The 26,387-nt window shown below is 42.5% G+C and overlaps 1 protein-coding gene across 1 annotated transcript in view; it reads left to right on the top strand.

The window, feature by feature from the left end:
• pard3bb (par-3 family cell polarity regulator beta b) overlaps window positions 1–26,387 on the top strand; it is a 463,809-nt gene that overhangs the window by 145,908 nt on the left and 291,514 nt on the right. The window lies entirely within an intron of this gene.

The following is a 26,387-nucleotide window of genomic DNA, read 5'->3' as shown; positions in this document are numbered from 1 at the left end:
CTGTGCAGTCTAGAATATCAGTAATGCTGGGTGACCGTCAGTGTGAAACCATTCACATCTTGACTCAAATATGGAAATATGGCTGTATTAGTTTCAGGTTAATCTGAGCCATGTAATTTATTGTTTGATGTCACTGCAATGGTAGTTATGGACTGCAGGTTGCATTTTGAACTCTGCTCACCCAGAAATATTTCAACAACTTGTGATTGCATGTCAGATGAATTCGATATCAATGTTGCAAGTTGTGTTGTTAATCGAGTAAACAGCTAAATTCTGCTTCTCCTTTTACCTAGCAACACCCCTTAAAAGGTCATAAAATGGAGAATGAAAATGTCCTTGCTATTTAGAAATAAAAGAGGTAACTGTACTATAAAAACATACTGTAAATTTCAGAGCTCAAAACATTCTTCCCAGTCTAAAAAGAGCATTTATTGTTGCCACCCTGCTGAAATCTCTGTGTTAATGACGTCACAACACATTGCTCATTTGTATTTACACATCCCACAACATGTGTCATCGCACCCTTGGCCCCGCCCACTGGTGCGCAGTTCAAGTCCAGATGGCAGGCCTTGTTAACACCAAGGGAACCCATCTGGACTGTTTTTTTATTATTTTGCATGTAAATATGAACTACACAGACTCTTTGACTGCTGCCACATATGAGCCAATTTCAAAATACGCAATGTCAAGTTACAACTCTTAAAGGGAGGATTAATTGTCTCATTCTGCTGCTGCATCTTGTTTATTTGAGCATCTTGTTTATCATGGACACATTCTTTTGCCCATCTGCACTATTTTTAATTGTTGTATGTAAACATAGGACGTCTTTGATGATGGACGTCTTGGACCGTTTCAGTGTTTTTTCAGCTATGTGTGCCTCATCTAGCCTTCAGTATGTATGTGCGTAATTTCAACGTTCTTTGGACTATGTATGTGCGTTTTTGTTTTAGCTCATTTCAGCATGGATTGCTAGTGAACAGACAAAATACGATTCAAGCTTTGTAAAGGAACTTTTATTGAAGAATGGGGTAGATACAAACACTTAAAAAACATAAACAGTTTCATTCATGAATATTTCTAATGTCATGACCGTTTGATAGTTTATGGTTTATGGTGTGAGTATTAACAGTTGTGCTTGAGGTGAACAGTTTAATATTTTCAGAGTCAATGTGTTGGATGTGCATTATGTGTAAACCCTGCAATTTTATTTTATAATGTCGAGGTTCATTCTCGATTGAGTTTGCTGAATTTGAGGGGCTGCATGATGTTAGCCAATCATAACAGTGGGAGTTTACTTTGAAGGTTTTTAGAGAGAGGGCCAAAAACAGGGTGTAAAATGATTGTATATTACTAAACTCTGACTGTTTTGGTGTAAAACAAGTTTTATAGCATTATCATTGAACCTCAGTGAACACAATACAATTATTAAAAAAAATGCACTTCATGACCCCATTTATAATTTTTAAAGGGGGTTTTAAGTTATTCCTCATCTTGACTTGTTTGGGACACATCCCACTCTGTATTTTCACACAATTCCATGTTTCTATATTGCGCTCATGTCTAAATAACATAAAACTGTCTTGCCCACTGATAGCCACATAAATATGTGGTATAGCAAAATCTCCACCTAATACCACCTTGCCCTAGAGCCCTTGTCTGTGTGTTTGGATTAAAGTGTGTGTGTGTGTGTGTGTGTGTGTTTTGTATCATAGAATATGTCTGTATAGTATGTTTGGGTGTATTTGTGAGACAGTGTCCATTTGTGACACTAGAGCACTCATGGTAATGATTTTAACACACCATTAAAGTAATATTCTGGGTTCAACACAAGTTAAGTTCAATCGACATTTTTTGTGGCATAATGTTGATTATCACAAAAATCAAAGGGGCATTCATTAGTTCTGTAGTTAGCATTAGCATTGATCTTCTTTGTTTACTTTAACCCTCTGGGGTCGATGGACTCTCCGGCGCGTCCTACTGGATATTTTCGTCATTACAGCAGAAGCACCTTAAAATACTCAGTTATTTTTGGGTATACAGGTAAGTGTAAGACATCATTAGAGACTATAAAGGGTCTACTTTTATTTGTGTACACTCACAATAACAACAAAATCTTGTGCTTTTGTAAAATAAAGAAAATAAAAAGGGTGAGCTTTCAGCAGTCTCTGTGTTCACGAGCATATTTCAGAAACACGTCACAAAAATGAACTGAAACTCTGCGAATACTTATCACACAAACATGATATGTCTAAAGAAAGCTTAAAATGTCTACTTTTAAATAAAACAATTCAAATTTAAAACAAATATTCTCCTGTGAAGTAATCTGTTTGAAACAAAGCGATGTACAGTTTTTACCGGTCCATCTCATTATCTGTAATGTGATCCCACCCACCAGCAGAGCGCGCCATTCATACGCTAATGTGCCGAGACGTTCAATGCAAATGTACACGCCCCCCGACTGTGAGGTTGTAAACACTTTTCATTCATTTTTCTGCGCGTTTGCAATGATACATAGACGAGAAATCTCCAGGATAGTATGGAAGATTTAACATTTTCCTCTGAAGAAGTGCTGGACTCCGATGAACGTTTGTATTTTGAAGAGATTTTGATCCAGCCAAGGATACAATTTCAGATAAGTAAGTCAATTAGTTTTCATTAGCTGACATGCTATTTTATATAAACATGTTCATATTTTACTAGTGGGACTGTTTCCAGACTTGCCAGCCAGGATTCAGAGTATTGAAATTTTAAATATGTCCTAATAATCAAGTTTTAGTTACATGTAAATGTTGTTTCGGATAAAGCAGGCATTTAAATTGTATGCTATATGATATAAATATGATATGTAATCCATCCATCCATCCATCCATCTTCAACCGCTTATCCGAAGTCGGGTCGTGGGGGCAGCTGCTCCAGCAGGGGGCCCCAAACTTCCCTATCCCGAGCCACATTAACCAACTCTGACTGGGGGACCCCGAGGCATTCCCAGGCCAGTGTGGAGATGTAATCTCTCCACCTAGTCCTTGATCTTCCCCGAGGCCTCCTCCCAGCTGGACGTGCCTGAAACACCTCCCTAGGGGGGCGGCCAGGGGGCATCCTTACCAGATGCCCAAACCACCTCAACTGACTCCTTTCAACGCAAAGGAGCAGCGGCTCTACTCCGAGCTCCTCACGGATGACTGAGCTCCTCACCCTATCTCTAAGGGAGAAGCCCGCCACCCTTCTGAGGAAGCCCATTTCGTCCGCTTGTACTCGCGACCTAGTTCTTTCGGTCATGACCCAACCTTCATGACCATAGGTGAGTGTAGGAACAAAAATTGACCGGTAGATCGAGAGCTTGGCCTTTCGGCTCAGCTCTCTTTTCGTGACAACGGTGCGATAGAGCGAGTGCAATACCGCCCCCGCTGCCCGATTCTCCGGCCAACCTCCCGCTCCATTGTCCCCTCACTCGAGAACAAGACCCCGAGGTACTTGAACTCCTTCACTTGGGGCAAAACTTCATTCCCTACCTGGAGTACGCACTCCATCGGTTTCCTGCTGAGAACCATGTTCTCAGATTTAGAGGTGCTAATCCTCATCCCAGCTGCTTCACACTCGACTGCCAAGCGATCCAGTGAGAGCTGAAGGTCACGGACCGATGATGACATGAAGACAACATCATCTGCAAAAAGCAGCGATGAGATCCCCAGCCCACCGAACCGCACGCCTTCCCCACCCGACTACGCCTCGATATCCTGTCCATGAATATTACAAACAGGATTGGTGACAAAGCGCAGCCTTGGCGGAGACCAACCCCACATGGAATGAACTCGACTTCGTGCCGAGGACCCGGACACAGCTCTCGCTTTGGACGTACAGGGATTGGATCGCCCTAAGAAGGGACCCCCTCCCCGTACTCCCGCAGCACCTCCCACAGTCTCTCCCGGGGGACCCGGTCATACGCCTTCTCCAGATCCACAAAACACATGTAGACCGGATGGGCATACTCCCAGGCCCCCTCCAGGATCCTTGCAAGAGTAAAGATCTGGTCCGTCGTTCCACGGCCAGGACGAAAACCGCATTGTTCCTCTTCAATCCGAGGTTCGACAATCGGCCGAACCCTCCTCTCCAGCACCTTGGAGTAAACTTTACCAGGGAGGCTGAGAAGTGTGATACCCCTGTAGTTGGCACACACTCTCCGATCCCCCTTTTTGATGATATGTAATATGATATAAAAATAATATGTATGTTTAGATTATATTTTATCTAGTGTTTAAAATGCCTCATTATCATCAACAAACTTGTGCTTGCAAAATACACTTTAAATATGCCCATATTAGAAAATCACTATATTTTAATGATTTCTGAAGGATCATGTGACACTGAAGACTGCAGTAATGATGCAGAAAATTCAGCTTTGATCACAAATTACATTTTACAATATATTTAAATAGAAAACTGTTCTTTTAAATTGCAAAAAGAGTTCACAATATCAATGTTGTGTCTGTATTTTGGATCAAATAAATCCAGTCTTGGTGAGCAGAAGAGACTTCTTTTAAATGGTAGTGTAGGTCTAAAATTAAGTAAAGTCTTTATGTAAAGAAAATATAGAGTCAGATTACTTTTAACTTAATACTTGATTTGGATCATTACGTCTCCACACATTCATTCTCTATCCCTCATTGATAGGCCCAGGGGAGGGGTCTTTGTATCCTCATGTGTGAAATACATCCATATTCAAGCTAGTTCACGCCTCCTCGCATATTACCTATCAACACTAAAAGTGTCTTACAAAAGTTCAATTACTATATTGTTTTGTATGAATGAGTGATCAGGATGGTTTCATTTTGTAGCAAAAACTCTAGGCTACAAGATCCAGTTCTCAAAAGTCTTGTGGACAAATGTTTAGTATGTGTTATATGACCTTATTTCAGTGACTTAAAATTTTAGTTTTTTCAAAAACCATGCATAAACATTATTTTCTCAAAAATACAAACCTGTACATGCATGTTGCTCACATATTATTGTAGCCCAGTTTGTGCTGAATACAGTGTAATCAGACTTTAGCCATTAATATGTTTTTAAGCAACTGAAAAAAGCACAAATGTCAAGGCATGTCAAAACTTCTCCAGGGCCCAAAATACCCTCAGACCCCTGATATGAAGGTGGTTTTAGACGCTCTACTGCGTCATCTAACGATGTGGATAAGTATGATCGTCTCTGCTGCCCCCAGCAGCTTTGGAATATCATTTGCATCTGTAAAATGTCAGAGTTTGAGGTCATTTCTAAAGTTATTTATTACTACTATAATATAATTGCTTTACCTAAAACAAATTTCAGAATTTATGCGAACAAACTTCTACAGTTAAGAACAGATTATTATTGTCCCTCTTATCAGTAATCTTTGGAGATGTTATTTCTAAAGACAGTTATTACCTTTATTAGAGAACTGTTTTGCATAAAATAGACCTCAATTATCTACTGATACAGAATGTCATGTCCTTTACATGACATTCTAAAAAAGATTAGAATTGTTATTGATGATAAAATTTAGCTTGTCCATGAATACAGAATTTGGAGAACTCAAATCTAATTTCCATAGTTTACAGCCACTCACACACACATACACCCTCCACCATGCTGCTCGTTTACTGGGAAAACTTGTGAAACGATCTCAATACCGGCCAGCTTTTCTAAAGTTTTGAGAAGCAAATTATCAAACTGTCATCATTAATACATAACCAGCCCACAAACGCACACAGCACAATGTTGTCTTTGTTTACAATGAGGTGGGATCAGTTGTGCCAATACAGATGAATGAGAAACAAGCAAGTAAAAACAATATATACATTTTTTTAATCACAATGCACCAAACATAATGAATAAATAACTCTTTCTTGAACTGTACATCCAAGAAATCTCTGGCTGCACAAACAATATAAATAAATTCGAGCCACTTGGTCTCGCAATACAAACACAAATTCTCCGATATTTCTCCTCCTTCGAAGTGTAAAAATTCAAGCCAGTGGGCACGCAACCAGGGTAGTTTGGGGATATTGAGGGGAGCAACATAAAATCTACTATATCACCATGTTGTTAGCTAATTACTATGATTGTTTCATGTGAATGACAGGGGCTGGATGGGAGGGGATGAAACTCTTTTGGCTATTAGTCAAACTTACAGCCCAGCCCTCGGCCAGTACATATGCCATCAGAGAAGATAATTGTAACACAGTTCAGTGGAAGGGAGGAGGTAAGAACCGGCTTGACAATATGAATGATAGTTTAATTATTAACTTAACCAAAAAGACAAATACACACAGGTGTCAGGCAGCTGCTCGTAACTCTCTCTCTGTCGCACTATTGTCTCTGGTCGTCCTTATCCCTCTTGGGCTTAATCAGAGTGTGTGGAATCACGACTCGGCCCTGCCCTCCACCCTGCCATTCCTCGCCCGTTCTCTCAGGCCAGGAAGCCCCTGGCATGACGTAACCCCCCCACCCCTCTTTACCACGGGAGGGCGTGCCCTTCCGGCCACATCTGCCGGCAGGTCATCCCCGTGTTCCTGGATCTAGAGGGGGACAAGGGGAGGGAAACAATAACAACAAAAAACACGGTACATACACTGGAACAGTGATAATACCAAAAAGAAGACAAGAATATTTAAAAAGAGGGGGAAAGGCCAGTGTGGAGCGGCAGCTCTGGCGGACGACAGCCACGCCTCCCCGGGCGTATCAGAGGCAGTCCTCCGGCCCCTGCTGGACGAAACACCCCACCGCGTTCCGGTGGACGGAAGGGGTCACCTCCGCCCCTGGCAGTGGTCCTCCTGCTCTAGGCGTTCGGCCAGGACCCCTCCCCACTCTCGGTTGGCGGTCTCAGACCCCGCCATGTTTCAGCGGCTGGTAGGGGACTTCTCCCCAGGCAGTGGCCCTGACCGCTCCAGGCGGTCGGTTAGGAGCCCCTCCTCCCCTCGCGGTTGGCGGATGTTCCTCAGCTCTCAGGCGGCCGGGCTCCTCCGTCCCCCGGCAGATGGCCATGGCTACTTTGTTGGGGTGGATGGTAGTGGCGAGGACTCTACTACGCCGCATCCCTCCTCCTCCCTGGGATTCGGCACCTGTGTAACACAGTTCAATGGAAAGGAGTAGGTGAGAACCGGTTTGACAATATTAAATAGTTTAATTATAAACTTAACCAAAAAGATAAATACACGCATGTGTCGGGCAGCTGCCTGTAACCCTCTCTCTCTGTCTCACTGCCGTCTCTGGTCGCCCTTAACCCTCTCGGGCTTAATCAGCCTAATTAGGAGCCGGGTGTATGGAATCACTACCTTGCCCTGCCACAGTACATTTTTGTGAGTGTGGGGGGATTGTCATTATTGAAACACACAAGGGATGTCATTATTATAAAATTATGGAGACCTGGTTAAGATACAATTACAATTTCAAAATGTGCATTGAGTTGATATATAAAAATATGGATTAATATCATCAGTGATAATATAAATTTAAATAAGATTTAAATATAGCAAATCCCCTTGTCATTGTTTTTATTTCACCTCTTGATGCCGCTGTTAAACTGTAGATTTAAGCTATAACTGTAGAATCCTCTAGCGTCGGCCACTGAGGAAAACTGAGCAATAATAATAACCAAAAAAACAATTGGCATATATTTTTACAGATCGCCGATTCCAAAAAGCAACTATCAGCACTGATTTATCGCTACCAATATCAGAATGTTCAGCTTTATTGCCATGTATGCTTACACATACAAGGAATTTGTCTTAGTCACTGGAGTTTCCATTGCACAACTATCTACATCGGTCTACCTCTAGTATTTTACTTAATGCAACAAACATTTTGAATCTAATTGGCTACAATGGTTTGGCTGAAATTTTGGTTTCTCTAATTGTGATGTCATTGCCTGACTTCTGTCTCATGGTACAGTGACTCAGACTGCTGTGTGCAGTGTGAACTCTCACACACACACACTCCTTTCTCTCTTGTGCCGCTTTAAAATGACACTCAAAAAGGATACGTGATTTAAAATTAAAATGGCTCTGCATCTAATCCAACAGCCTCTTATTCACAAACCACCAATTAACATAAATTTTCTGTCTCGCGTTTTCCCTCTCTTACTTTCTATGTCTTTCTCTCTCTCTTTTTGTCCCGTTGGGTGTAATTAAACTGGCACTTTTCATTGATAAAGGCTTATGTACAGCTGGAGGAGAGATGTGTTTGTGTGAGAGAGAATTTGAACAAAGAAACCAGTCAAAGAATCATTAGAACGTGGCAGGAGACCATTACTGGAATTTCTCTCAGACCAGTTTTGTCATTCTCAAATTATGATGTTTTTGCCACAGTCTGCGTTAATCCTGAATAAATAGTAAGCGGTTTTTAGAGACTACTGATGATGACACAATCTCTGTATTGTTCTGCAAAATTTAAAGGGAAATGCATCATTATACCTTTATAAATAGGAGTTCAAAGTACTTTTCAACCGACACAACCGTGAACATGTTTATTTATCGACACCATTTTAATTTTGGTTACATTTGTACCATTATGATTTTGATGCTGTGTTGGGTCGCCACTTGATGCCCAATCTAAAATATGTGTCCTAAAGCAAAACTAATTGATAACCACTAATGTATATAACAGTTGATAATATGGACTTCATTTATGACTATTTAAATCAGCTATTGTTCATTCTAATCTTTATAATCTCAATAAGAAGCTTTTACCATGGGGCCTAGTGGGTATTGTCATGTTAGTTAGTCTTTGTATTCATTTTGTGATTTGCATTAATTGAATTCTGCATTAAGCTTTTGAGACATTGTTCACTCAGACACCTACACACAGAAGCAGTATTGCATAACCATTGTATTCAGTCTTAATAGGCCAACCTTATGAATAAATGTGATGTCTTCTATGTTATTAAGAGACAGGAAAGGAGAAATCCTCATTTATGTGACACTTCAGTCAAAATAGCCTATTGTAAACCACAGTTGCAGTTAAGAGAACGATATTGCTCAAAGCATATGTACTTAAATATAGTTCTGAGTGCCATGTTGTTAGCTTTGCAACATGCAGTACTATATATTGAAGTTTACTGTGAGCGTTACTCGGTTTTGACTATTGCAATTTTCTGCTTTCAGTGTTTCAAATAGGTAATTATTTCAGTTTGGCTCTGTGGAGACAGCCCTGCTGGAAAAACAAAAACTAATGCTCAAACTAGCTTAGCTAAGCTTACCAGTCTGGCAAAGCTGGTTTGGGTCATCAGTTATGATGATTTTACAGGGGTTTTGGGCACGTGTCAGTTGGTCTGACTTGGACTTTTTTTTTCCAGACAGCTCACAAAGACAGGCTTTGTGTCTCTTTGACCTACCATTCTTCTTCTTGGTCTATCACCCACCTCTACCTCTCTCTGCTTGACCTCTCTGCTGTGCGTTTTCCCTCCCCTGGCTGCAGGTGCATGCATCGTGTCAGTAATAAGTGAGTGTGTCTGAGAAATGACAGGGTTAGAACTCACTAATGCACTCAGAGCTGCACCCAAACCACCAGAGACAGGCAGAGAAAGAGAGAGCCCACACCACTTTATACCTAATTGAGGTAATAGGACTGTGTAATTGTTCAGATTGTCACTTGCCCTTTTCGACAGAAGTAAGTGGTTGGAAAAGAGAGAAATGGCCATCGGGTATGCCCTCACCTCCCACTGAGGAGCACAGGCAGAAATTTTAAACTTTCAAGAAAAATACTCTTCCCTCTCCAAAGACAAAAGAAGTGCTGTAATAATCCACTTTAAAGGATCTTGGTGGGTGCTAGTGATCAAGAATTCCACAGAGACTCTATTGGAGCTTTCACGTGTCATTATTTCAAGTGATTTTTAAGATGTAATTAGTTTGGATGTGACTTTATTTCAGATAATTATTGCTCTCTTATTCTAGCATTTAGATGGTCATCTTTAACTAATGGAAGTTTAATCACCACAAAATATCCTGTACATTAACTCTTTGAAACTCTTGAAAATGTGAAATTCAGACTTTGAACCAGTATCTTTAAAGAAAATTGAGAAATTGCTGATCAGTTCCAATATACAGTTTCAATAACAGTTTCAGGTCTCGCTTATTACTTGGTGACTTACCAATTAAAAAAGTTAAAACCTAAAAAACTCATTACATGCCTAATATATACACAGATGAGCCAAAACATTGACCACTCACACGTGAAGTGAATAAAGTGGATCATCTCCTAACAAGGCCACCTGCCAAGGTCTGGTAGATTAGATGGTAATCGAACAATCAGTTCTCATAGTAAATGTTTTGAATCCAGGAGAAATGGGCAGGAATAAAGACCTGAGCGACTTTGACAAGGGTCAAATTGTTATGGCCAGACGACTGGGTTGGAGCATCTCCTGGTCAGCAGTGGTGAGTACATACTGACAGTGGTCAGAGGAGAGACAAACCACAATCCGGTCACGACAGGGTGTTGGGCGCCCAAGGCTCATCAATGCATGAGGGCTACAAAGGCTATCCCATTTGGTCCAAAGATCTACTGTGGCAAGTTAATGAAGATTTTAATGATGGTTAAGGGAGGAATATATCACAACACATAGTGCATCACACCCTGCTGCGTATGGGGCCGTGTAGCCACAAACTGGTTTTGAGTGCCCATGATGACCCCTGTCCACCATCGAAAGTGCCTGCAATGGGCACGTGAGCATCAGAACTGGACCTTGGATTAGTGGAATAAGGTTGCCTAGACCTGTTTTCATCGTGTGGACAGCCTTGTATTTGTGTGGCATTTACCTAGGGAAGTGATGGCACCAGGATACTCTGTGAGAAGACGACAAGCCGATGGAGGGTGTGTGAGGCTCTGGGCAAAATTCTGCTTTGAAATGCTGGGTCCGACCATTAATAGGGACGTCAATTTGACACGTACCATCTACCTAAACTTCGTTGCAGAACAGGTACACCCCTCCATGGCAATGGTATTCCCTGAAGAAAATGGTCTCTTTTTTTATTTTTATTATTAGTCTCTTAATTGATATTGATTCCAATTATAAAACGTACAAACACAACATAAAGCATGGAATCAATTATTCACATTAAACCCCTCCCACCAACACCTAAAATGAACATTGAGTGTCTAATACCTCACACATAAAGCTCTGAACCCTTAACCAAAATTCTTGGATCTTAACACATCCCCAAAAACATGTGTCATGTCCCCGCCTTCTGATTGGCACCGCCAACAGGTGGGTGTGTCTTTAAGACACAACCTATACAATCCACTCTGACCAGCAGAAAAGGGACTTATTAATATGTAATTTAGGGTTCAGCCATATGCTTGAAGCAACATTTAAATAAATGTCAGAATTAAACACTCTGGACACTTTTGTCCAAAAATTGTGCAAATGTGAGTTAATGGGGTGTGACCTAATTTCTCTAGTTCGATTAAAAAAAGGCTTTGCAATGGCGAAATAGGGGCAAGGACTTCCAGGGAAGGGTTCTCTCAGGTGGAAGTGACCAGTGAGCCAAATGTCTGAGACCGAATGCATAATAATAAAACAAAATCTTGGGTAGGCCTAGCCCACCTTTGTCAATCGGCCTATGTAACTTGTTGAAATGTAATCTGGAATGTTTACCATTCCAAATGAAGGACTTTGCTATGCTATCAAATTGATTGAAATAAGAGAGTAGGACATTTAGAGGGAGATACTTTAGCAGGTAGTTGAATTTTGGAATGCAATTCATTTTAATAACATTAACCTTCCCAATCATAGATAAATTGATTGAAGCACACCTACTCACATTACTCAAAATTTTTTTTATTAAAGGGTCAAAATTAATAAACAAAATCACACAAATATTAAATAAAATGGCCAAATAATTAATGCCCTGTTTGGGCCACTGGAAGGTGCCTAATTGAAAAGCCACTACTGGGCAACACTCTGTCAGAGACAACGCTTTGGATTTAGACCAAATTAATCCGTTACCTGAGAAATTAGAGAAGGAATTAATAATCCTGTGAAGGCAAGGCATATTATTCTGATGGGGTCAGAGACGAATAATAAAATATCATCTGCGTAAAGCAAAAGCTTTTACACCACACCTCCCACCTTCACCGCTGGAAAATCATTCTCCTTTATTATCGCGGCTGCTAATGGCTCCAGGGAAAGACCGAACAATTATGGGGGAAGAGGACAACCCTGCCGGGTGCCCCTATCCAGAGTAAAATAATCTGAAATTAATCAATTTGTTTGTACCGCTTCTACCGGGTGTCTATAAAGTAGCTTAATACATTCAATAAATTATTTCCGAACCCGTAAAATTCCAAAATCTTAAAAAAGATGATCTTTTCTACCATATCAAAAGCCTTTTTGGCATCAAGTGAGATGGCAGCGACCGGAGTCTGATCATTCGCCACCGACCACATGATATTGATGAAACGCCTAATGTTATCAGAAGAGCTGCGGCCCTGAATGAACCCCTCCTGATCTGTATGTATAAGAGATGTCATAAATGAATCCGTTAGCCAAAATTTTGGAAAAATTTTTAATGTGTAGCTGGATCAGGGAAATTGGATGGTAACTCTTACACTCACTTGGATCTTTGTCCTTTTTAACAATCAGACTGATCTGGCCTTGTGTCATGGTTGGTGGAAGCTTTCCATTCTTTAATGATTCCGTATAAACTTCTAACATAAGTGGAGCCAGTTCTGTAGGTTAAGATCTAAACCCCGTCAAGCTCCTCCAAGGTTATCTCAGAATCAAGAGAATTTTCAGTTTAGGGAGATCTAATGGTTCCATAAAGTTTCTAATATCTTCATCAGTAGACGAAGATGCGTAACTCTAAAGATCAAGATAGAATTCTTTACATTTACGCATTTGGCAGACACTTTTATCCAAAGCGACTTACAGTGCACTTATTACAGGGACAATCCCCCCAGAGCAACCTGGAGTTAAGTGCCTTGCTCAAGGACACAATGGTGGTGGCCATGGGGATCGAACCAGCGACCATCTGATTTACAGTTATGTGCTTTAGCCCACTACACCACCACCGCTCACTTAAAAGCATAATTAATATCAAAGGTTTTTTTTATAAATATTAAATATTTCACCACTAACAGTTTTCACTAAGGGAATGGCAGAAAAAGACTCTCTCTGCTTTATATATCTAGCCAATAAATTCCCTGCTTTATCCCCCGACTCAAAATATGACTGTCTTGCCCTGAACAGCCAAAACTCCACCTTCTGCGACAAAATAGTATTATATCTGTATTTTAATCTTGTCAATTCTCTGAAGCTATCAGATGACATTCGGTGCTTCAGCTCTGCCTCCTTTTAATATTCCCTTCCAACTCCACGAGATCTTGTGCTTTGGACTTTTTGATGAATGAGGCATACTGTTTGATCCGACCCCTAAGAACCGCCCATTTTGCAAAAGGGATACATTAGGGGTTAAAGGAGGGAATCGTGTGTCTGTCCATTCAGGTTATGCACTGATGAGCCGAGAATGAGGTTTGGCCATAACAGTGGCTTGGTTCAGCCTCGTAGCCGGGGGGACACAACATCTCGTTCCCTCCATCAGGGAATGGAGGTTACGACAGTAACCTAGACGTTCCCTGTCTGTCACTCACTTTGACGTTGTGTCAAATGAAGCGACACTAGGGGTCCCTATTCAATCACGCCATGTGCTGAACCGTGTACGTGCACTGCTGATTCAGGTGTGGACAGGCAGTTGCGTGCCAAGCGACAGGCTGTGTCAAACTGCACGTACACTTCCCCAATGCCCCATAAAATCGTTATAAACTTTTTAGGTTCCCGGCACCCAGAAGGTCAAAAACGCATGTGATGTTATTGTTTCCCCACCAGACTTGGTTGGCAAACTTGGTTGACCTCACCAGCTTCACTAGCTAAGATTTGCTGGTAAATAACGTAGGTTCACTGGTCCACCAGCTAGAACAGCACAAAACCAACAATATTCAACATAAAAATTTAAATTCATGCTGGTCTAAGCTGGTCTTTGCAGAAGGAAGGGTATGCAATATTGATTGAATTTAATTAATTCAGTAGTTGAAATGGTTTTATTATGTGAAAAGAGAATGCAGAGATTTACAACATTTACAAGACACAAGATTTAAGAAACTAGTATAGCTTTGTGGGATATAGGTTGCCAGAGATGGTGGTAATTATACAGTGTAGCAGTCAATGTGCATAGTATTTGAACTCAGAATGCTGAGATTGGCCAAGCAGAATGAAGTATTCCAGAGAGTCATCTACTATTTTCTGCTTCCATTATTGGCCTAAATCACAGCAATACAGAAAATTGAATAGATGCCAACATTAGCCTAAACCAATGTTTGTCTCTGGTATATTGTGCATCCTTAATTTTATTTCTGTACGCTAGTCCTTGTCTATATTTTTGTATTTCACTTCTCCCGCAAATGCTTTAGGCCATGATGTGGTCTGTCACACGCCAGCCTATTTGTCAGTCCTGCCATCATTAGCACTGTCGTCCCCTGGGAGGATCTCAGTGGCTGATAATTGCTCTGGGAGTATTTTTTAGTATCTATAACCCTGTGGGTTGTATAGTCGCCAATAAGTGTTACTTTAAATGTATCAATTGTTGGTACTGTGATGCATCTCTTCCTTTGGGGGCGTCTGAGTCTTTGTGTCTAGTTTAAGTGTGTTTAATAGTAAATAACATTGTGTTTCCTGTGGGGCGTTTGATGTGCATTATTGAGATTCAGTGAGATTGCACTGACTTTGTTGGTCGTTCACCTGATGTGTCGATGGAACATTTACCAGACAAACAAAATCTACTTAGATTCTTGATTGTTCTTTGCCTTATTAAATAAGGTTTCAATTCTCTGTTGCTGTTCATTAAAGACATGACAATCTGAGTGAAGCATCGACCCTGACTGAAAAGCACTGTGATACTTTGATGCTATCAGATACCTTGATACTTTGATATATACTACGGTACTGATTGATTCCTATATCATATACTATGGAATTTACATGGTACTCTCCAAGGTATTTTGAACCATATTATGGTAAAACCATGGTACTCTGTCTTTAAAAAATCGTAACACTGTTGTAATTTTTTTCTAAGAATATAAAGCAAAGTTAAGGTTAAAATTTTGATTGATGTGTAATAGAAATAATGTATAGAGTAGAGTATAGCTGGTCACACCACAGTACATGTAAACTTTCCCAAAAGCATTTCATGTCAACTGCCCCTGTTCAGATAATTACTTGCCACCCAAATTTTTGCTGATGTGCATAGAGATGGTTTGGTTTTCTTTATTCGTCTGCATTGGTTTTTCCAAATACCTATGATGTTGTTTGTTTAGTTACACCTCTCCTCCCTATACAAATAGTGTAAATTAATACATGAGCACTGTAGTCAAACTCACAGGCTGATAACCATCATCAGCTTGAGGGAGTTATTGATGTCTTCAGGGGTGTGTGATGTTGCCTGGGTAAAACGATGAAACACACCTATATAATACATAAGCAAACTCACATAACTCTCCCACCATGTGGTACATATACCGTCATGCCCTCGTCCAGTGTGCTTTTTCCCTTGTTGCGCTATCACGGCTGCCGCATTGTCTTTGCTTGGCACCGTACCATTACCGCCAGCTCCGACTGTGTCATTCATTAGACGGGGGTCAGTGCGAGGAGATCAGGCACTGCATGCAATAAAAACAGTGACACGTTCATCAGATCATCAGTCAGCTGCTAGAATAATGCCTTTGTTCTTCAATTAGCAACAGCACCAAAGCGTGACTCAAACGGCTCAGAGTAATAATTAAAAATGAGAGGAGAATAAATCACAGGTTCATTCTTGTTTTTTTGGGGTGGGCGTTTATGTTGCTTGTGCCTATTAAAAAGATGTTGTGTGTCTGTATTAACAAGGGAACATGCACTCAGTTGTCGCTCTTCGGTTAATTGTTTGCTTTCCTGTCTATTAAGGTGAGTGTTCTGACAAAACTGCTTGTTGTTACAGGGTCACCAACAAATGACAATTCTGTCATCATTTACTCACCTTCATTTAGTTTCAAACCTATATGACTTTCTTTCTTATGTGAAACACAATAGGAGCTGTCAAGGAGAATGTCCAATACAACATTGTTGTATAGCTAGCAAATCTATAATATAACAGCGATTCAGGCATTTTACTAGTTTTCTGAAGATTCTTCCAGTTGCAAGTAGCCTATATCACTGCTACCATCATGATTTACCAGAGACATTTCACAAATGATGCTGTCGATGCACTCAACAGAACCAGAGAAGGTTAATGATGGTGGACATCCTCCTCTCGGCGTGAACTGAACATTTTTTACACATGTCAAACCGTACAAAACGTATGACGCAAATCTCATCATCAGCAGAGTGCGTGAGTTCTGAACACAAGCAGCCCAATTTCTATAAACGTACATCTTTGAACGCACAGAAATGTGCATATGGCTAGAGTTATTTGCACTAATTAGTGGGTCCACAAGGGGGCAATACTTACATTTTGAGCTGTTGCTGCCACAAAGAAGCGCTAGAAGATGTAGTCGCTACTAAAAAATCAGGAGATGAAGGTAAAACAACAACAGTGGATGTGCAAGTCAAGAGCATGTGTGAAGAGGTCTGGAGATACCTGTCACGATTCACTGTTGTCTTTTGTTTTTGTGCTTTCATGTTGAAGTTTAGTTTAGTTCCTGTTTCCTGTTTGGTTTTTGTAGTCCTTTGTAGTTTCTTTTTATGATTGGTGTTCCCCTGATTGTTCTCCTTCCCTGATTGTTCCCCCAGGTGTCCCTCATTCCCTTGTTTGTTCCTTTTTGTATTTAAACCCTGGTTGTCTGTTCATTCTCTGTCGGTCGTTGTTTTCATTGCATGTTAATGTTCTGGATGTTTTCAACTGTTTTGATGTTTTCCCCGTTGCCTGTCTTCCCGTGTTCATTTCAGTCGTGTTTTCCCGTTTCGTGTTCCTGTCTCTTTTCTTTTGTAGTTTCTTTTGTTCCTGTCTGTTTACTTGCACTTTGATTTAAATAAAGAACCGCACTTGGATCCCACCTCCTCGTCTGCCTCTGTCTTCGTCCACATCGTTACAGAACGACCGACCGCAATGGATCCAGCGGTTCTTCAGGCAAGCTGCCGCCTCCTGAACCTGAGGCAAGGAAGCCGCCCGGTGGAGGACCACATTAGAGACTTCCTGAACCTAGCGTGGGCTACCGACTTCCCAGACTCCTCCCTGGTGGTGTTCTTCCGGGCGAATCTGACTGATTCGCTCAAGGAGCGGTTGCCACCGGCGTCTGTGACTGGAAGCTCCGCGATTTTGTGGAAGAGACTTTGCTGGTCAACGGCATGCCACTCACTGTGGGCGTGGCAGAGGAGGACCCAACCTCACCTCCCGCAGTGGTGACCTTCCACTCGCCCATGGCTCTTCCCATCACGCCTGCCCCACCTGTCAGCGAGCCAACCCCCGTGCCTGTCGCCGTCAATGAGCCTGCACGGTCCACTTCTTCTGCCCGGAGGAGGAAGAGAAGACGGGCTTCCGTCTCCCGGCCCACGCCTGCCTCGGTCTGCGAGCCTGCATCCCCGCCTGTCACTGTGAGCGAGCCTGCGCCCCCGCCTGTCACGGTGAGCGAGCCTGTGCCCCCGCCTGTCACGGTGAGCGAGCCTGCGCCCCCGCCTGTCACGGTGAGCGAGCCTGCGCCCACACCTGTCACTGTGAGCGAGCCTGCGCCCACGTCAGCCACGGTCAATGAGCCTGTGCCCTCGTCAGCCCCGGTCAGCGAGCCAGTGCCTGTAGCCTCGACCGTCCCTGAGCCAGCGCCTGTAGCCTCGACCGTCCCTGAGCCAGCGCCTGTAGCCTCGACCGTCCCTGAGCCAGCGCCAGTAGCCATGACCGTCCCAGAGCCAGCTCCTCCCGAGCCTCCCAGGGCTCCGCCTCTCAAGTCCCTCGAGTCTTCCAGGGCTCCTCCTCCCGAGCCTCCCAGGGCTCCACCTCCCAAGTCTCTCGAGTCTTCCAGGGCTCCTCCTCCCAAGCCTTCCAGGGCTCCGCCTCTCAAGTCCCTCGAGTCTTCCAGTGCTCCTCCTCCTGAGCCTCCCAGGGCTCCGCCTCCCAAGTCCCTCGAGTCTTCCAGGGCGCCTCCTCCTGAGCCTCCCAGGGCTCCGCCTCCCAAGTCTCTCGAGCCTCCCAGGGCTCCGCCTCCCAAGTCTCTGGAGTCTTCCAGGGCTCCTCCTCCCGAGCCTCCCAGGGCTCCGCCTCCCAAGTCCCTCGAGTCTTCCAGGGCGCCTCCTCCTGAGCCTCCCAGGGCTCCGCCTCCCAAGTCTCTCGAGCCTCCCAGGGCTCCGCCTCCCAAGTCTCTGGAGTCTTCCAGGGCTCCTCCTCCCGAGCATCCCAGGGCTCCGCCTCTCCAGTCTCTCGAGCCTCCCAGGGCTCTTCCTCCCGAGCCTCCCAGGGCTCCGCCTCTCAAGCCTCTCGAGCCTTTCAGGGCTCCGCCTCTCGAGCCTTCCAGGACTCTGCCTCTCGAGCTTTCCAGGGCTCCGTCTCTCGAGCCTTCCAGGGCTCCGCCTCTCAAGCCTCTCGAGCCTCCCAGGGCTCCGCCTCTCAATTCTCTCGAGTCTTCCAGGGCTCCTCCTCCCGAGCCTCCCAGGGCTCCGCCTCCCAAATCTCTCGAGCCTCCCTAGGCTCTGCTTCCCAAGTCTCTCGAGCCTCCCAGGGCTCCGCCTCCCAAGTCTCTCGAGCCTTCCAGGGCTCCGCCTCTCAAGCCTCTCGAGCCTTCCAGGACTCCGCCTCTCGAGCCTTCCAGGGCTCCATTTCTCGAGCCTTCCAGGGCTCCGCCTCTCAAGTCTCTCGAGCCTCTCAGGGCTCTGCCCCTCAAGCCACTCGAGTCTTCTAGGGCTCCGCCCCTCAAGCCTCTCGAGCCTTCCAGGGCTCCGCCTCTCAAGCCTCTCGAGCCTTCCAGGGCTCCGCCTCCAGATCCTCTCGAGCCTTCCACGGCCCTTCTCCCCGAGCCTCCTATGGCTACACCTCCAGAGCCTCCTACAGCTCCACCTCCCGGGCCTCCTACGGCTTCACCCCCCGAGCCTCCTAGGGCTCCGCCTCCCGAGCACCCTGAGCCTCTAGCGCCTCCTACGGTGCCATCTCCCTCGGCTCCGCCTCTAGAGCCTCCTACGGCGCCACCTCCCTCGGCTCCGCCTCCAGAGCCTTCCAGGTCTCTGCCTCTAGAGCCTCCTACGATGCCACCTCCCTCGGCTCCGCCTCCAGAGCCTTCCAGGTCTCCGCCTCTAGAGCCTCCTACAGCGCAGCCTCCCATGGCTCCTCTCCCTGAGTCTCCAGAGCTTTCCATGGTTCCGCCTCCCTTGGCTCCACCTCCTAAGCCTCCCGAGCCTTCCTTGGCTCCGCCTCCTAAGCCTTCCTCGGCCCCGCCTCCTGAGCCTCCCACAGCTCCGCCTCCTGAGCCTCCCACAGCTCTGCCTCCGGAGCTTCCAGAACCTCCCTCAGCTCTGTCTCCAGAGCCTCCCTCAGCTCCGCCTCCTGAGCCTCCCACGACTCTGAATCCAGAGCCTTCTACGGTTCCACCTCCTGAGCCACCCATGGCTCTGCCACCTGGATCTTCCACGGCGCCGCCCTCCATGGCTCCGCCTACCTTGGCTCCGCCCTTGGAGTTCCCCATCCCTGTCCTGTGGCCACCTCCCAGGCCTCCTGAACCTGTCCCCATTCTGTGGCCGCCTCCCAGGCCTCCTGAACCTGTCCCTGTCCTAGGGCCACCTCCCAGTCCTCCTGAACCTGTCACCGTCCTGTGGCCGCCTCCCAGGCCTCCTGAACCTGTCCCCGTCCTGTGGCCGCCTCCCAGGCCTCCTGAACCTGTCCCTGCCCCTTGGACTGCCTTCTTGCCCCCTGTGCCCCCTTGGACTGCCTTCTTGCCCCCCGTGCCCCCTTGGACTGCCTTCTTGCCCCCGTGCCCCCTTGGACTGCCTTCTTGCCCTCTGTGCCCCCCTGGACTGTCCGTTCGCCCCTTGTGCTCCCTTGGACTGTCTGTCTGCCCCTTGTGCTCCCTTGGACTGTCTGTTTACCCCTGGTGCCCTCTTTGGTCTGCCTGCCCACCCCTCCTCTCCTTGGACAATTTTGTTTCTTGTTCTTGTTTCTTGTGTTGTGGGTTTGTTTGTCTTTTTTTAGGATCGTCTGGAATCCGATCCTTTGAGGGGGGGATTCTGTCACGATTCACTGTTGTCTTTTGTTTTTGTGCTTTTTATGTTGAAGTTTAGTTTAGTTCCTGTTTCCTGTTTGGTTTTTGTAGTCCTTTGTAGTTTCTTTTTATGATTGGTGTTCCCCTGATTGTTCTCCTTCCCTGATTGTTCCCCCAGGTGTCCCTCATTCCCTTGTTTGTTCCTTTTTGTATTTAAACCCTGGTTGTCTGTTCATTCTCTGTCGGTCGTTGTTTTCATTGCATGTTAATGTTCTGGATGTTTTCAACTGTTTTGATGTTTTCCCCGTTGCCTGTCTTCCCTTGTTCATTTCAGTCGTGTTTTCCCATTTCGTGTGCCCTTGAATGTGTTCGTGTTTAAGTTTTTGTTTACCCATCGTGGTAGTTTCTTTTGTTCCTGTCTGTTTACTTGCACTTTGATTTAAATAAAGAACCGCACTTGGATCCCACCTCCTCGTCTGCCTCTGTCTTCGTCCACATCGTTACAATACCTGCATTTGTATAACTCGAGTCTAAAGGAATATAAAGATTGGGTATAATGGGTATAAACTCCTGAAGAGAAAGTCCGGTGACTCATAGCAGTCGTCACTGAGTGTTTGCGTCAAAATGGAAGTCTATCCAGGGCTTAAGTCCTCACTTATTTGAGATGCTATTGTGCTAAATAAACAACTTAATTCATAAAAACAAATTTTTCATTACCGCTCTGCATAGATGTTTAAAGCATTTACTATAAATTTTGGTGCGTTATTTATATAGCGTGGGTATGGACTATGACAATTGTGAATGAATGTGCACACGCCCCCTCTTTACAAATGTTTGGAATTCACTAACATGCGCACGTTTTACTAACAAATTTGGGGAAATCAAAGCGTTTGTGAATCCGGCAGAAAGTTTTATGGGGAGGTCAATTTTACATGCACATTACTCTGGATTTACTCATATATGATGCCCATTGTACATCTCTTTTGTTTTACATGGAAGATAGAAAGACATTGGGGTTTGAGATGAGGGTGACTAAATGATGATAACAATCTGGGTAAACTTTCCCTTTAATGCTAGAAATATCCTCACTGCCTAACTCGACACACAATGATGCATTTAGCATGCAGTAGTTTGTGTCCTGACCTCTATCTTCGGTGCCTTGCGTAAAGCCCGATGTGTGTTACAAAGGCTTTGAGGAGACATTCAATCCTACTTCCAAGCTTCTTTTTACAAACATTTTGCTCTCTTCAGTTTTACAGCGGTTACCAGATCAAATTGATGTGTATCTTTGAATTAAAGGGGCCATGTTCTGCACTTCTGTAGCATAAAATTATTTTGCCTGAAGTGCTCTTTATGTTTGCCAGAATATATATATATATAAATATATAATAAATTTTTTGTAGCCACAATGTGCCATCAGTAGCATTAGAGGGTAAGTTGATCTTATTTGAATTGATGGAAAAATGTCTAATGGGAGCTTGCCAGTAATTTGGAAGAATTGGGTCTGTTTTATGGTACATGGACATTCAGATGTCAATTTTCCTATGTGATCATATTGCTTTTATGATTGTTTAACATCTTTGCATGTGAAAACTACCAGCATAGTTCACTCTATATTTTATCAGGTGAAGTTACTTTGTGTGGTTAACGTAAGAGTGTTGTTAAAGTAGAGTGGTCATCAGATTATAATTTTATGCCGTTATCAAGAGAGCAGTGTGGCCGATGGCAGATATAATGTCAAATGCATATAATAGTGATGGCAAGATGCACACACGATTTAAGTCTAAATTTAATATAGCTAAAAAATGAAAAAGAAACGTGCATTTTTTGTGGACACAGATATCGGCTTACACCAATATTCTCAAAATAGTCAAAAATCTGATTAATCGACTTGGGCAGAATATCTATCACTACTACATAGTGCATTGGGATAGGGTTGGGGTTTTGCGACTACTTTATGATATGAATATTATAGTAAATTTATCACGATTCAATACAGGATGATGCATCACAATGTCCTAATCGGATTGTGAAACAAAAAGTGCAACAGAGTCCAAGTATATCCCCAAAAGGGATTGAATCTGCGGGATAAGTCACTCTCAAGCGATTCACTTCACTTATCTACAGTATGACATCTCATACAAGCATCTCTAATTGCACAGAGAAAGTACAAAGTACCTGTACATAGATCTAATGTATTGATATAGTGAGGTCAAATTGTGATATAATGGTGTCAATACAGCCCTGCATTCAAACCCTTCTTTTTCACAAGAGAAACATTATTTCCATGAAATGCCCTTTTAAAGGAAAGTTATATTGCCTTGTTTGCAAGAAAAGGCCTTATTGTGTCGACCGTATGATATATTAAACATCAGGCTCCCTTCTTCTCAAAACCCCTGACCTCGTTCTCTAAATCACACTTTTGGCTTTCGAAATGACAGCTTTGAGAGTAGCGATTTGATTGACAGGTGCTAATGGGGTCAGAGGTTACAGGCAAGTACATTAGGGCTTTCTGCTGCTGCTGACCCCTGCCTCACTTTCTGTCAAATCTGAAGGGCAGCATGATGCATTTTCTCCTGCTCGATACGTCTCAGTGACCGGCCCTCCCCAGGGTTGTCACCCCCACCTCAGCTGGCCCAAAACTACATGCTATACATTACTACTGTGGTCACTACAAATCTCACAGTTGAGTAAAGCACTGTTTTCACACACACACTCTTAATACACTGTTTGTTACAGTTATACTCATTAATGGCTATGTCTATAGGCTCTGATCAACAGCCGGTAAATGATGTCTTCGATATAAACATAGCCATCCAACTGAAGCTTGACATGCCACATACAATAAATTATTGCATTTCATTTGACACACATGTTACTCAAGTCATTATCTTACTACAAACCACATTTGCACGCATATGTGCTACATATTTGTAATTACTGTCATGTATAATGTGACGCATGCCCACACTTTCACATTAGTAAAAGCACCTACATGACTAATGATCATTCTCAAATCCTGACATGAGATAAATTTAGTGCATTTCTTGACTGAAATTCATCAGTTCTGGCACATTCATTCTAATGGTCTTTTAATGCAGGAATCAGCAGACATTTCTGTCAGAGGAAATGCCTCCCTTGAGTCTTGGAACTAGTTGGCGAGTGAAATAAAATTCTATTATGTGGGTCTTTTTCGTAGGGAGATGTAAAGGAGACTCATTTTACTTGTCATTAGCTAGCATAGACATTTATTTAAAAGGTTGTTTATTTTACCATTAAATGTAAAAAAAAATAAATAAATAATAGTCTTTTCTGAGTGTTGCTTTTTGTTGTTTTAGGAGGTGTTCATAAATACATTATTATTGCATTTCATCTGTGCTTTTAAATTTTTGGCCAATGTAAATATTCATCAGATGGACGTCTTTGTTAAGTCACGCCTTTCAGCATGAGTGTTGCATCAAGATGGCTTGGCAAGTTTTAAAATCTGATTATGTCCCGAGACCCCACTGCGCAGTTCCATTCTATTTATTTATTTATTGATTTAATGTGACTGTCTTATTTGTACATCACAAAAGATATACAGTAGGTCATGACCCAAAAATGGGTCACAAGTCTGTTCTAATAGCGTTGCAGACAGCAGGAAAGAACTAAACGATATTCCAATTACAAAATGCAGTATTGTTTGGATAGCAAAAGGGAAAAACTTTCCATATGTTTTGTTGTTGATGTCAAAGGTCATGCATTCAATCAACCTCTACATTGTTCTGAGGCAAAATCATCTGCTACTTTGTAATATGGTTAATATTAATAAAATGTTTGGCCCAGGGTTTGTTCAACGTGTTAGACTGGTTAATCGCACTTCTGCTTTTGATTATGTATTTACTAAATTGTCAGTTTTTATATTTAGCCTTTGGTAAATTTGCTTAATATTAGGTCTATGCAGTTCATTGTAATTGTATTAACTTTCATTGTTTGATTTTAAGGAATAGAGGTGGACCGATATGCGTTTCGCTGATAAATTTGTGCCAAAATTTGCTTTTTGGAATTATCAGTTATTATTACTCTGCTGATTGTTTTATATATTCACTGCGTGCACAATTATTAGGCAAATTGTATTCCTCAAGATTCATTTTATTGTTGAGCAAACACAATGCTCTCGGTCAATCCAAAATGTTATTGAACCTCAAACCTGGATGTTAAAAAAAGGAAAAGTGAGTTTTGTCTTTCTCTGGAATATATAAGTATGCTCAATTAATAGGCAAATATTAGTAATTTAACATAATTATTAGGCAGCTAAATTAAAAAAAGAAATTCTCCCAACTCAGTTGTTTATACTACATTTTTTAGAGTAATTGCAACAAATAAGTAACACAAAATGACAATTACATAACTTTTTGGCCTTTCAAAAATATTCAGTGACTTATATAATTATAAGATCAGAATACTCACTTGCCTAATAATTGTATTAGGCAAGTGAGTTGAAATGTAATCTTAGAAAAATTTCCCTGTGTTAGGTCAGGTAGGATCACTATTTTAAGGATGTGAAACGTCAGAATAATAGTAGAGAGAATGATTTATTTCAGCTTTTATTTCTTTCATCACATTCCTAGTGGGTCAGAAGTTTACATACACTTTGTTAGTATTTGGTAGCATTGCCTTTAAATTGACAGAAGTGTTGTAACGGTGTCAGGTTGGTAGGGCTTGCACACGCTTTTACAGTTCTGCCCACACATTTTCTATTGGATTGAGGTCAGCGCTTTGTGATGGCCACTCCAATACCTTGACTTTGTTGTCCTTAAGCCATTTTACCACATCTTTGGAGATACATTTGGAAGACCCATTTGCGACCAAGCTTTAACTTCCTGCCTGATGTCTTGAGATGTTGCTCCAATATGTGTTCTTCACATATTCTTTGGATTGTGTTCTTTGGCTCGCAAGCCTCACCCTTTTTCCTTCAAACATAAGATGATCATTATGGCCAAACAGTTCAATACTTGTTTCATCAGACCAGATGACATTTCTCCGAAAAATAAGATCTTTGTCCCCATATGCACTTGCAAACTGTAGTCTGGCTTTTTTATGTTGGTTTTGGAGCAGTGGCTTCTTCCTTGCTGAGCAGCCATTCAGGTTATGTTAATATATGACTCATTTTACTGTGGATATAGATACTTGTCTACCTGTTTCCTCCAGCATCTTCACAAGGTCCTTTTCTGTAGTTCTGGGATCGATTTGCACTTTTCACACCAAACTACGTTCTTTTTTTTTTGTCAGAGGTCTTGGTTGATTTATTTTGGTTTTCCCATGATTTCAAGCAAAGAGGCACTGAGTTTGAAGGTAGGCCTTAAAATACATCCACAGGTATACCTCCAATTGACTCCAATTAGCCTATCAGAAACTAAATTAGGCTTGACATAATTTTCTGGATTTTTCCAAGCTGCTTAAAGGCACTGTTAACTTAGTGTATGTAAACCTCTGCCCCACTGGAATTGTGATATAGTCAATTTAAAGTGAAACAATCTGTCTGTAAACAATTGTTGGAAAAAGTGCTTGTGTCATGCACAAAGTAGATGTCCTAATAGTTTGCTCATGTGAAATCTGTGCAGTGTGTGTGTGTGTATATGTATATATATATATATATATATATATATATATATATATATATATATATAGTATACACATACATACATACACACAGCTCTGGGAAAACTTAAGAGACCACTGCAAAATTATCAGTTTCTCTTGATTTACTATTTATAGGTATGTGTTTGAGTAAAATTTAAATTTTTGTTTTTATTCTATAAAGTAATGACAAAATTTCTCCCAAATTTCAATTAAAAAATATTGTGATTTTGAACATTTATTTGCAGCAAATGATTTGTCCTTTACATAGACAAATCTGCCCGATTCCAGCCTTGCTGAAGCACCCCTAGATTATCATACTGCCTAATATTGTGTAGGTCCCCCTTATGCCTTCAAAACAGCACCAATCCGCATCTTAGAATAGCATTTTGAGATGCTGTTCTTTTGCCTCAATTGTACAGTGTGGCTATCTCAGTTACCGTAGGCAGTTCTGGTCAGTTCGAACCAGTCTGGTCATTATCTGTTGACCTCTCTCATCAACAAGTCATTTCCGTCTACAGAAATGCCACTCGCTGGGTTTATACATATATATATATATATATAACAACCTTTGTTATCTTTATCTGCATAATCCACTA

Source organism: Xyrauchen texanus, chromosome 14 (assembly GCF_025860055.1).
Source record: "Xyrauchen texanus isolate HMW12.3.18 chromosome 14, RBS_HiC_50CHRs, whole genome shotgun sequence".
In the NCBI taxonomy this organism is placed as follows: Eukaryota; Metazoa; Chordata; class Actinopteri; order Cypriniformes; family Catostomidae; genus Xyrauchen; species Xyrauchen texanus.
Note: the sequence above shows the minus strand (reverse complement) of the source record. Positions and strands in the feature narration are given on the sequence as shown.